General features: G+C 40.1%; 1 pseudogene; it reads left to right on the forward strand.

Moving 5' to 3' along the window:
* Positions 1-2,837: 2,837 nt before the first annotated feature.
* Positions 2,838-13,667, forward strand: LOC130932913 (uncharacterized; annotated as a pseudogene).
* The last annotated feature ends 490 nt before the right edge of the window (positions 13,668-14,157 follow it).

The following is a 14,157-nucleotide window of genomic DNA, read 5'->3' on the forward strand; positions in this document are numbered from 1 at the left end:
AAGAAGATGAATTATTCACAAGTGTAGCGATTATTTCAACAATTTGTTGTTGATGTTTCACGATGATGAGTCCAGAGATTGTATGAGATTAGGATGAAGCAAAGTACAATTAGAGGAGAAGTGCTTCAAGGAATAGAAGAGGCTATGCGTCGTGGTGACGATGAAGCTTCTTCAATTGGGACACGAGTCATCTTGCCTTCTTTCGTTCACTGGTGGTAGACGTTATATGTTTAATCGTTGTCAGGATGCGATGGCATCTGTAAACATTTGGCTATCCAGATTTATTTCTTACTATTACGTGTAATCCAAATTGGCCTGAATTTCAGCGGTTCACGGAGCGAGAGCGAATTCCCATCGCTGATCGTCCCGATATTTCTTGCCGGGTTTTTCATGCTAAGTTGAAATGCCTACTAAGCGATCTCAAGGAAGGTGTATTTTTGGTCCACTTAATGCAGGTATGTTCCTTTCTTGCTTAGCATTTCAATTTCTGTCTGTTGTTTTTGTAGATGTAGTTGTCTGGCTTCTTATGTTGTTTTTGTGTTTTTTAGGCATGTATACTATTGAGTTCCAAAAAAGAGGTCTACCGCATGCACATGTACTATGGCTTAACGGGGAAAGCAACTTGCAAAGTGTTGAAATTGTTGATGAATTCATCTGTGCTGACTACCCAATCCCAGAAGTTTCCATCTCTTTATAATGTTGTCACCAAGTACATGATCCATGGTCCTTGCGGTCTTCTTAGACCGAGTTCTCCTTGCATGAAAGATGGTAAGTGCTCAAAATTTTATCCGAAAGATTTGTTGATCAGACGAGCTTTGATGAAGATGGCTATCCGATTTATAGACGTCGTAATAGGGTGTGACAGTGAAGATCAATGACGTTGATATTGACAATAGATTTGTTGTGCCTTATAATCCACTACTGTTAATGAAATATCAAGCTCACATAAATCTTGAGTTCTGTACAAGTCAAACGTCATAATATCTTTTTAAGTATATCAATAAGGGTCCGGATCGGGTGACTGCAACTGTTGGGAACACATTATGTTGGGGAATCTTCTCAGGTAGTTGATGAGATCAAGCAGTATTATGACTGTCGTTATTTATCACCGTCTGAATCCATGTGAGATTTTAGCTTATGATATTCATCATAGATGGCCGTCAGTACAGAGGTTGACTTTCACTTGCCGAACCAGCAGCATGTTGTATTCGATGATGCTGATATCACCACTCATGTTTATTTGTGCAACAAAGATTGTTGACGATGTTTACAGGTTGGATGATGGCGAATAGACGGTTTCCAGATGGCCGTCTTTAACTATGTTGAATATCCAGAAAATTTGTCTATTGTTTGAACAGTAGGGAGTGGAAGCCGAGGCAGAGGGGATTTTCAATTGGAAGATTGAGTTTTGCTCATCCGTCATCCGGTGAACTTTTCTATATGCGGATGCTTTTGAATGTGCAGAGAGGTTGTACCAGTTTTCGGAGTATACGAACTGTGAATGGTGTTACTTATGATACATTTCAGGAGGCATGTCTGCATGGATTCTTGATAGATGTAGGAGTATGTTTCTGCGATTAAGAAGTTGCCGAGGTAGCGTCCGCTGCCCAGCTAAGGAGGTTTTTTGTGATATTGTTGTATCTGGTTCCATGGGAAGGCCTCTGTCAGTGTGGGAACAAACTTGGGCCTATTTGCTGATGATATTCTCTATCGTAGAAGGCATGAGCTGCAATATCCTGGTAGATTTGTTTATGGTGATTTTATTATGTGACAAGCAGACACACACGAACTTAGACAGTGCAGAAATTATTATCGTGCTAATATTATTAATTATTATTAAATGTAGATTTAATGATGAGTCAGGACGAATTGCAACATTTTGTTTGTTAGAAATTGAGAGACTATTGCAGAGTAATGGAAAATCATTGAGAAATTATGTCGGTATGCCAGTTCCTAATAACTCTCTAGTGTCTCAATTTAGCAACTTGTTGTTGCTGCGTGAGTTGTAGTATGACACTGTTTCTTTGACTCGTGAGCATTATTATTAAATGTAGATTTAATGATGAGTCAGGACGAATTGCAAACATTTTGTTTGTTAGAAATTGAGAGACTATTGCAGAGTAATGGAAAATCATTGAGAAATTATGTCGGTATGCCAGTTCCTAATAACTCTCTAGTGTCTCAATTTAGCAACTTGTTGTTGCTGCGTGAGTTGTAGTATGACACTGTTTCTTTGACTCGTGAGCATGATGCAAATGTCGTAAAGTTAAATGAAGAACAGAGGGTGGTCTATGATAAAATTATTGATTGCATTTTGAATAAGAGGCACGGATTCTTTTTTGTTTATGGCTTTGGTGGCACTAGAAAAACTTTTTTATACAGGGTTTTGTCAGCTCGATTGCGATCTGAGAAAAGGATTGTTATAATGTTGCTTCTAGTGGTGGCTTCTCTGTTGTTACCTGGTGGTAAGACGGCTCACTCTATGTTCAATATTCCTATTGAGCTGACTGAAGAAATGTTTGTCGGATTAAGAAGGATAGTGCAAAAGCTGAGGTAGTCCGATGGCCGATTTGATTATTTGGGATGAGGCACCGATGACTAACAAGTTGGCTTTTGAAACACTCGATAGGACATTACGTGATATAATGGTTCGGTCTCTGATAGGAATAAAGATTACCTTTTGGTGGGAAGGTGGTTGTTCTCGGTGGTGATTTCAGGCAAGTCTTGCCAGTTATTCCGAAAGGTTCTCGTGCTGAGATTGTGATGGCTTTCGATAAATTCTTCTGTCCTCTGGAAATATTGTGAAGTTTGTTGTTTGACAAAATATGAGGTTAACAATGGGATTGGAACAATCAACTTCTCAGGAGTTAAGGTCATTTTCAGATTGGATACTTCAGATTGGTGAAGGTCGGTGTGGAACAGTGGTCAATGATAAACTTTTTGTTGAGATTCCTTCTGATTTAATAATTCCTGTCTTGGAAAATCCAGTGGAGGATATTGTAAATACAATTTATCCGAATTTGGTTCAGAATTTTCGTGATCCAAGTTTTTTCCAGGATAGGGCAATTTTGGCTCCGACTGTTGACAATGTTGAAGAGATAAATAATTATATTGTTGACTTGTTGCCCGGGGAGGAGAAAAATTATCTCAGTGCTGATTCGATATGTGGTAGTGATGTTTATTCTGATGTTGATGTTGATTGGATAAATGTTAAATTCTTGAATCAGATTAGGTGTTCTGGTCTACCTAATCATTCATTGAAGTTGAAAATAGGTGTGCCTATTATTTTGTTGAGGAATATTGATCCAGCTGGGGGTTTGTGTAATGGTACCCGACTTGTTGTGCGAGATTTAGGGAGAAATGTGATCGGTGCGGATATTGTTTCTGGTAGCAAAGTTGGGGATAAAGTTTTTATCAGTAGAATGAATATGATTCCCAGTGATACATGACAAACCCCAATTTGACGGTTTGTTTTGTATTGAATTTAGAGCATCTTGATAGCCTTTTGTCACATTTAGCCTAGGAATTAGCATGATTTTGTTATCTCTCCCTTATTTGTGCTTAAGTGTAAAAACATGCTTTTTAAGCCTTATTTTGATGAATTCTATTTCCTCTTTGATTCCATAAGATGCCTTGATATGTTTGTTAGTAATCTCAGGATGAAATAGGCTAGGCATGGATCAAAGGAAGCAAGGAAGGAAGCATACAAGTGGAGAGAAGCATAAAAAGTCAAAGAAGCAAAGTCCATGCACGCGCACGCGCACAAAGCGCTCGGCGCGCACATTGCGAGACAGGCCAAGGACGCGCACGCGTACCATGCGCGCACGTGCCGATGATGGCACATGACCTCACTAATGCACACGTGCCTGGCGATTTTGGGAAGGTTTCAGCAACCAACTTTGGCGCCAAAATGCATATAAGAGCCAATGATTGAAGGGGGATTGACATGACATTTCACATTCACATCATAGACTAATTTTAGATCATTAGTTAGATAGTTTTAGTTCTAGAAGTTAGTTTCTAGAGAGAGAAGAATCTCACTTCTCTCTAGAATTAGATTAGGTTTAGGTTTAGTTCTTAAATTTAGATTTAGATTCATCTTCTTCACTTCTATCTTCTCAATTCCTTGTTGTTACATTCATTCTTCTTCCATTCTTTTATTGCAATTTCTTTTATGTTCTTATATTTTGTTGTAGATTAGTATTGTTTCTTCTACTCTCTTCCAATTCAATAAAGGTAATAATAAATGTGTTTCTTTTGATTGTTGTTAATTCCTTTCAATAAATGTTGGTTATTCTTGTTGTCAATTTGCTTGCTTTTTTTGTGCCTTCCAAGTGTTTGATGAAATGCTTGGTTGGATTTTAGTATAGAATTTGTTCCTCTTGGCTTGGTAGAGTGATTAGTGACTCTTGAGTTATCTAATTTCTTTGTTGATTGATAATTAGAGATTGTAATTGATTTGAATGCCTCTAAAGCTAGTTTCCTTTAGGAGTGATTAGGACTTGAGGAATCAATTGATTCATCCACTGACTTTCCTCCATGGTTAGAGGTTAAACTAAGTGGGAGCAATGGACAATTGGTTATCACAATTGAAGAGGATAACTAGGATAGGACTTCTAGTTCTCATATCTTGCCAAGAGCTTTTGTTAGTTGTAGTTTATTTCCTTTGCCATTTATAATTCTTGTCCATAATCTCAAAAACCCCAAAATAACTCACAACCATAACAAACACTTATTGTAAGTCCTAGGGAGAAACGACCCGATGTTTAAATACTTCGGTTTATAGATTTTAGGGGTTTGTATTGTGACAAAACAAATTTTTGTACGAAAGGATTATGCTTGGTTTAGAAAACTACTTCGACGAGATTTTATTTGAGAAATTCTAAACTGTCAAAAATCCAATCGTCAAAATGGCGCCGTTGCCGGGGACTTGCAATGGTGTTGTGTTATTGGTTATTGTACATATGTGAATATTGTGAATAGGTTTATCTTTTGTTTGTTTCTTAATTTTTGTTAGTTTTATTGCTCTCTCACTATGAATTCTCACTTTGGCTTTGAGTTTGGTCCTAATTGTGTTGTAGGAAATATGCACTTCAATGATTCCTATTATGAACCCTCTCTTCAAAAATAATGATCCTTCCTATTCACCCCAAGCCCACTAGACCGATCCTCTCACTTTGTTACTTCAAGGACAAGGGGCCATGAAGCGGGATCACTTGAGTTCGTGACCAACTTGACCAAGGTAGTGTCCACCTTAGCCTACAATGTTTTGAATGCTCAAGTACTTCCGACCCCATGTGGAACGTCAAAAGAAGAACAAAGCATGAAGGAAATTGGAAAGTTCGGTGGAAAAGGAGGAGTCGAGTTTTTGTGTTGAACAATTGGAGAAGCCTATGATAATTGAAGAAATGGAAGAAGTGGTTGAAGATTTAGGAGATGTTGAAAGTCCATGGGAATGTAGCATCATGGAGCACTCTTCCAAGAAGCTTGATCGATGTTGAGGAGGTGCGCAACTCCAAGGCATACCATCATTGGAGACCTAGAAGAGGCTTATCAAGAGATGGATTCAATCATGGATGAATTTTCTCTCTACAATGGAATCCTCACCCGTTGGACATGAAGCTCAAATTGTAGAAGAGTGTGCACAACCTCCTAAGGAAGACGGAAATGGCATGGTTATATTGAAATTGAAGAATGAAGAGGTTGATCAAGAGATGAACTCATTCATCAATGAATTCTATCCAATTGAATCGCCTCTCGTTAGACAAGATGAAGTTCTGAGATAACACCACCACGTAACAAGACGATGAGGTTGAAATTGAAGAAAATATGAAGAGGTGGAAACAATTAAAGAAGAGCACAAGGAAGTGGACCTTGCATTGTCTAAGTGTGGGAGCCTCCCTTCCAAGTTACCATCCAACACAACATTTAGTGGGTAAAATCTCTATCCCTAAGAATTTCTCACTTGAATATGGTTTTGATTGAAATGATGGTCGACTTAGAACTCTTTGTGGGATTAAAAGTAAGAATGAGTTGTGTAGTGGTTGGAAAGTAGGTGTTAAGCTCATCAAGGTCAAGGCCTCAAGGTATAGGGATGACGTTGGGACAAGGATCACTTTGTATGGATCTAGAAGGAAGCATTGGTGGAATAAAGAGAATTCTTTGTGTCAATCACCTTTATGCCGTCCACCCATTCGACAAAATCATGAAACTCAACTAACGGTTGGATGTGAAAATAAGATATGGGATCCCGGTTCGCTATGTGAAGACCAACTAAAGGAACTCGTATTTTGGGTAGAACTCTACCCAAGTTTAATAAAAATGGTTGGAAATTCTGTCAACCAATTGAGAAGCAAAGATCCTTGGAGATTCAAGGATGAGTACAAGCATAAGCCACCATGACAAGGAGCTTCTCAAAATGTCCAACTTAAGGACTTAAACTAAAAGTGCTAGGTGGGAGACACCCCACCATGGTAAACTCTTTCCACTCTTCTGAATTTACTTAATAAGTGATTTGAGTTACCATTGTAGGTAGATGTTTCATACAATTTGTTTGTACAACTTAATTGTTAGCTTAGTCACATGCATGTTGTGTTTAGTAGTAGATGAATAATATCAAAAATTGTATTTTTGTGAACTGTATGATGGTTGAGTGAATAAGAGTTGTGAACACTAAGGGGAGCACCCAGCAAATTGTTTTCTGAAAAAAAAAAGGGTGGACGCGAGCGCACCATGTACGCGCACGCGTCCTTGTGTGGATGCACCATGAGCCACACACCCGAGAGTTGGGCTTTCCTTGGGCAAACATTATGCCTTGAGCCCAACACGATCCACGCGGACGCGCACAACGTGCGTGCGCGCCATCTTTAAGCACATGGCCGTTCACGCGGACGCGCACATGACGCGTCCGCGCCGATTTGCTGCTGCAATTGATTGAGCCAAACCCCAGAGAGTTGAGCCATTTCTGGGCTAGCTTTAGGCCCCAGGCCCAACTCGATCTGCGCGAGCGCACGCCTCGCACCAGGGCGCCTCATCACAACTCGACAAGGTACGCGGACGCGCAATCACCGCGCGCGCGTCCCTTGCGTGCTGCCACCAATCTAGGCCACGGACCTGAGAGTTGGGCGTGCCTCAAGCCCACTCTAAGCCTCAAGCCCAATCTATTGTACGCGTGCGCGCGCTGTACGCGCACGCGCCCATACCTATTCTGACCACCCACGCTAGAGCGCACTGCACGCTCACGCGTGGACCTCCAATTTTCTCACGGCGCGCAAACGCGTACATGCCGCGTGCGCGCCGATCTGATTGCGCGACTTCCAGGCCATTCTCCAGAGAGTTAGGCCTGCGTTGGGCCAACTCTAAGCCCCTAGCCCAACCCCATGCACGCGTGCGCGCACTGTACGCGCACGCGCCCCTTCCTATTTTGCTCATCCACGCTCAGGCGCGTTGTACGCGCACACGTAAATCCCAAGTTATCTCAATGGACGCGGACGCGCAAGTGGCGCGCGCGCGCCGATTCAAAAATAGGGATAACCCTAATACGCAAAGAACGTTGCGCCGCAGCGCACTTCCCCCCATTTCTTCTTCTTCTTCCTCCTAACCCCATAACCACCACCACCTCATTCGCCGGCCACCACCTCCAGCCAACGCACACACTCTCTCAACCACCACCGCTCATTCACGTCCTTCTCTCTCTCTCTCCTCCACTCACTCTCTTTCTCTCTCCATTCCGGCCGTCAACCTTTGTCCGCGGCCACCACCGCCGCCGTCCACCGCAGCCGCCACTGCTCACTGCCTCACTCTCCCTCTCCTTCATTCACTTCGTCTTCTCCCATACACTCCCTCTCTTTTCTCTCTTTTGGCCGAACCCCCACCTCCGCCACAACCGGCCACCATCCACGGCGGCGCGGCTCCCGGCACTATTACCCCCCAGCTTCCTTTCCATTCTTACTTCTTCTCTGCTCCCAGGTTCCTGCTCCATTTTTGTATTTTTTTCTGTTTTTTTTCCTCTCTTTTTTTTGTTCATGTATGCTAGTACTGTATTGCTTGTTAGTTAGTTTAAATTCTGATTTTGCATGTTAGGTTAGATAGAAATAATTGCGGTTAGGTAGCTAGGGCTGGATAGAGGATTCTAGGCCTGATAAGTGCTCCGTTCGTGCTTAATTGCTGTCTGCTTATTTGGGTGTTATATGCTGATTTTGGACTGTTTTTATGCATTTCCTGTTGCATAAATACTAAACCACTGCTACTGTGCTTGTTTGATGTTGTTTCTGTGCTAATTGTGCTAATTTGCTATCCGGGAACGTCCTATTTTAAGCTGGAATGCTGCCCGATTTTCAAGGAAATTAGTTCATTTTGGTCTTTAATTCAATTTTGGGCAACATTCCGTTTCTCTTTGACTTCCCAGATTTGCATTATTCACTGTGAACATGAACCACAACTTTTCTTTTCATTGCGCATCAATATCATCATATCACTAATCTACTTTTCTAACTTACTAATTTCTTTAACCATCTAACTTCCACTCACCTTTAACCATTTTTAACAATTCTTTTAAGCATATGATGATATTATTGCCCCTTTGAAGATGAGTTGTTGACCTTAATGAAGTTTGCAATGTATTTTGGTTTAATTGTTCACTTTTGCATATTCATTGCAACATCATGATTATTCTTTGTTCATTGTATCCTGAACATGCCTTCTTTGTTACATGCTAAATGTTTTATATATTCTATCATATTTTTTTTAGGATGTCGGATAAAGGCAAAGCCATAGCCACTGCCTCCAAGAAGAGAAAACACTCTACCCCCTCCATTCCTTCCATCTACAAGCATTATGCTAAGAACCCATTGAATGATGAGGAAAAAGAAAACCAGTTATTGCCTTCCACCAACCCGGACAAATTTCCCAACCTATACTGTGAGCTCCGGTTTTCTAGATATCGAACCACAAAGCTAAACATTGAGAAGAAGTTACTTCTACCTAATGATGTGAGACGGTCCATTACCGGTCGGATCCTTGATTTGGGCATTGACTTTGTTGACCGGGAATTGGGTGATATCAACATATCTTGGGTGAAGGAATTCTACTGCAACTTCTTCTGCCCAACTTTGGATTCGGTTCAGGTGAGGGGTAGGGAGATTATGATTACTGAGACTGCGATTGAGGAGGCGCTACAGTGCCGCCATGTCCCCGATGAGCTGTGTGCCCATCAGCAGGCTGAGTTAGCCATACACAGCATGACTTTTGATTATGAGGCACTCAGGACTGTTATTGGTATACCAGATGCCACATGGGTTATGGATGCCAACAACACCAAGCCGAAAGGGATGCTATTTACTCATCTGACTCGTGAGGCCAAGACTTGGCAGATGATTTTCGCTTGCTATGTCCTTCCCACCACCCACTTCTCTGAGATTCCTATGGAGATGCTTCTACTGATTGGGTGTGCTATGGAGGGGAAGGAGGTCTCTTTCCCTAGGCTTATCCGACAGTGTATGTGGCGGGCGCATATTCGTGGCCTACTCCCATTTCCTACATTGGTCACGAGTATCGCGGCCCTAGCTGAGGTCCCATGGCTGGACGATGATGTGCGACCACCACCCCCTGATGCTGATGACAGGGAGGTTACTATCCCCTGGGATGGTTGGGTGCACGAGAGACCACCTGCGAGACGCCGCTCTCGGGCTAGAGCTGTCATTGGGACACCTTCACCATCGGCCCCTACAGCTGCCCCATCATCCTCCACAGCAGCTCCTTCATCATCTACTGATCCTACAGCAGCACCTGAGCCTACTTATCTCCTGGTTCAGCGTCTATTCCGATTCCTAGAGCGCGAGCGACGCCATGTTAGACGCCGTTTAGATCGGATGGACCAGGCCCTTATTTCTTTGGGTGCTGAGCTACCTCCGCTTCCCGACTCTCCAGCCTCCGATGAGCAGGATCATCCGGAGGAGGATGCGGAGGCACCGGTTCAGCAGGATGCCCCTAACACTACAGAGCAGCCACAGACTCAGGAGGAGCCGGTCCCACAGTCAGAGCCAGCGCCTATCGTTGTACCTCCCACTGATCCTCCGGTTTAGCATCGAGGACGATGCTTGGTTTTAAGTGTGGGGAGGGCACCGGTAGCATTATTTGGGAACCGGTGAACTTTTCAGCCTAGTTATCTTATTTTGCACATTTTGTATATATTTTGATGCATTTCTAGTTATTTTGGATACTTTTATTGCTTATTTTGGATTTTAGATATTTTGATGTTTGGATATTTTTTAGATATTTTGGATGATGGATTCCGTACTTTTAGTTGGATTTTTCTTTGTACATTTTGCATATCTTTATTTTTTTGTTATGGTTGTGATTAGAAATCGTACTTTGAATTGCAAATACTTAGTCACCCTTTTTGCATAAGAAATTGATTTTGAGTGAAAAAGGAAAGGGTGAACTAAGAAAAATTTTTGGATTTTTCAATCACAACAATGCTTAGTCAAACATTGGGATTTTTCAAGAAGCTTAAATAGAGGGCATTAACCCAATTGATTGAAAGAAAATTTTTGGTGAAACTTGCTTGAATCTCATACCTTGTGAAGCATGTATTGAATTGAGAACACAAGCTTGTGAGACTTGAGCCTATTGATGTGGTTACATTTTATAACCACTTATTTTCCATTCTTGTGTGAAATTGTTCTCTTTCTATGATTGTGATCCTTGATTTGCTTGATTCTATATATCCATTTATTTCTTGTATTTATGCATTTATATGATTGAGGCCATCACTTCATTAGCCACTTATCCAATTAGCCAACCCTTTTATATTCCTTTGATTAGCCAATTTTGAGCATATGCTTAACCAACTTATTCTCAATTTAGCTCATTACAAGCCCAAGGCGGAAAACCAATGAAAAGTCCTTGTTTGGATCTTTGATTAGCCTAGGCTAGTGAGAGTGTTTATTATTCAAGTTGGTGAGGCTTGGGAACATTGGATGGGATAAAAGGGGTAGTACACTTTTATGTTTAGGAATTGGGCACATACTCATGTATACATTGAATGTAGAAACCTTATGCATTGATGTTCTTATATTTAGTTTGAAAGAAAAAAAAAAGAGAGGAAAATATATAAAGAAAAAAAAAGAATGATGAAAAAGAAAAAAAAAAAGAAAAGAAAAAAAATGGGAAAATGATGATGAAAAAAAAAAGGAAAAAGAAAAAAATAATAACACAATAAAGAAGGGACAAAATGCCCCAAAGTGAAGTCAATAAAAAGGAATCAATGCATAGGTATTATGAATCAAATAAGAATGCATGAGTATGTAAGAAAAAGTGAAGAATGGGTAGTTAGAGTAGTTTGAACTTGTATAGGTCATTATATAGGTTAGGCGGGAAAACCTATGTTAATCAAAGATTCAATCCTAGTCCACTTAACCATAAATGATCCTACCTTGACCCTAACCCCATTACAACCTAAATGAAAGACCTCATGATGAATGTATGCATGCATCGAATAAGTGTTGATTGTTAGAAGAAAATCAAATTTTGGAAAACATGATTAGAAGAGAATTGAGTGAATTAACCCTTAAACACTTGAGTGAATAGAGCGGATACACATCCGGTGAGGGTTCAAAAGTTCAATCACATGTGTTCACCCGTATTATCTATATTCTTGCAAGTTTGAACTCTTTTTGATAATTCAATACAATTGTGGTTTGGACTTAATTCCTATTGCCTAGCTCTTGTGCTTAAACGTGCTCTCTTGAAAATTGATTTGTTTGAACTAAACATTTCCAATTGCTTTAGGTAGATGCATGTAGATAGGACCCATATAGTTTAGTTGCATTCAATAAATGTCATAACCCTTAGTTCCTTCTTATTTTAGCATAAGGACATGCTAAGGCTTAAGTGTGGGGAGGTTGACAAACCCCAATTTGACGGTTTGTTTTGTATTGAATTTAGAGCATCTTGATAGCCTTTTGTCACATTTAGCCTAGGAATTAGCATGATTTTGTTATCTCTCCCTTATTTGTGCTTAAGTGTAAAAACATGCTTTTTAAGCCTTATTTTGATGAATTCTATTTCCTCTTTGATTCCATAAGATGCCTTGATATGTTTGTTAGTAATCTCAGGATGAAATAGGCTAGGCATGGATCAAAGGAAGCAAGGAAGGAAGCATACAAGTGGAGAGAAGCATAAAAAGTCAAAGAAGCAAAGTCAGCCATGCACGCGCACGCGCACAAGGCGCTCGCGCGCACATTGCGAGACAGGCCAAGGACGCGCACGCGTACCATGCGCGCACGCGCCGATGATGGCACATGACCTCACTAATGCAACACGTGCCTGGCGATTTTGGGAAGGTTTCAGCAACCAACTTTGGCGCCAAAATGCATATAAGAGCCAAGGATTGAAGGGGATTGACATGACATTCACACATTCACATCATAGACTAATTTTAGATCATTAGTTAGATAGTTTTAGTTCTAGAAGTTAGTTTCTAGAGAGAGAAGCTCTCACTTCTCTCTAGAATTAGGATTAGGTTTAGGTTTAGTTCTTAAATTTAGATTTAGATTCATCTTCTTCTACTTCTATCTTCTCAATTCCTTGTTGTTACATTCATTCGTCTTCCATTCTTTTATTGCAATTTCTTTTATGTTGTTCTTATATTTTGTTGTAGATCTAGTATTGTTTCTTCTACTCTCTTCCAATTCAATAAAAGGTAATTCATAATAAATGTGTTTCTTTTGATTGTTGTTGTTAATTCCTTTCAATAAATGTTGTTAGATTCTATTCTTGTTGTCAATTTGCTTTGCTTTTCTTTTGTGCCTTCCAAGTGTTTGATGAAATGCTTGGTTGGATTTTAGTATAGAATTTGTTCCTCTTGGCTTTGGTAGAGTGATTAGTGACTCTTGAGTTATCTAATTTCTTTGTTGATTGATAATTAGAGATTGCTAATTGATTCGAATGCCTCTAAAGCTAGTCTTTCCTTTAGGAGTTGATTAGGACTTGAGGAATCAAATTGATTCATCCACTTGACTTTCCTCCATGGTTAGAGGTTAACTAAGTGGGAGCAATGGACAATTGGTTATCACAATTGAAGAGGATAACTAGGATAGGACTTCTAGTTCTCATATCTTGCCAAGAGCTTTGTTAGTTGTTAGTTTATTTCCTTTGCCATTTATAATTCTTGTCCATAATCTCAAAAACCCCAAAATAACTCACAACCAATAACAAAACACTTTATTGTAAGTCCTAGGGAGAACGACCCGAGGTTTAAATACTTCGGTTTATAGATTTTAGGGGTTTGTACTTGTGACAAACAAATTTTTGTACGAAAGGATTATTGCTTGGTTTAGAAACTATACTTCGACGAGATTTTATTTGAGAAATTCTAAACCGTCAAAAATCCAATCGTCAATACAGTTATACCGTTTAAATTTCAACGTCGTCAGTTCCCGGTTTCTCTGTCGTTTGCGATGACAATTAACAAAAGCTAGGGTCAGACATTATCAACAGTCGGTTTGTTCTTGCGTCGTCCTGTGTTTTGTCACGGTCAACTTTATGTAGCTGTTTCCCGAGTTAGGAATAGAAATGGTCTTAAGATTTTAGTTTGTGGTGATGCATTAGTTGATCCTGTTAGTACTGAAAATGTTGTATTTACGGAAGTTTTTGATAAGATATAATGTAGTTTCTTTTAATACATTCCAATCTTATCTTTGTAATTTATAGTTTTATTTTGGTGTATGTTTTGTTTATATATGGACAGTTTCTCTATGGTATGTGTACAATTGTCTCAACCATTTTGTGTGCAGTAGGTGCACCATATTTTATGGACTGTTATATTCTATTAAATGAAAATCAAAGTATGTTATGAAAGAAGAGTATTCATACGATTTATAAATATAGGGTATATTACTATATATTAGCATGCGCGTGGTTTCATCTCTGATATGGAGAGCTATCTTCATTTTAGCCCCACACACATGCAAGTTGTAGGTTCTTTTCCAGCGTGGCTTTCTCCTCAGGAAGGGTGCATGTGCTGCTTTTTGCTTTCGTTGTCAGTTGTCTTTTTTCGCGATTCCTTCGTGCAGGCCCCTTTTCTTGTGGATTTAGTTGATCAAGTAATCATCAAATTGAACCTAAGCCCCTTTGTTTTTATTTCCCGATTTAGTT

This window comes from Arachis stenosperma, chromosome 1 (genome assembly GCF_014773155.1).
Source record: "Arachis stenosperma cultivar V10309 chromosome 1, arast.V10309.gnm1.PFL2, whole genome shotgun sequence".
Classification (NCBI taxonomy): domain Eukaryota; kingdom Viridiplantae; phylum Streptophyta; class Magnoliopsida; order Fabales; family Fabaceae; genus Arachis; species Arachis stenosperma.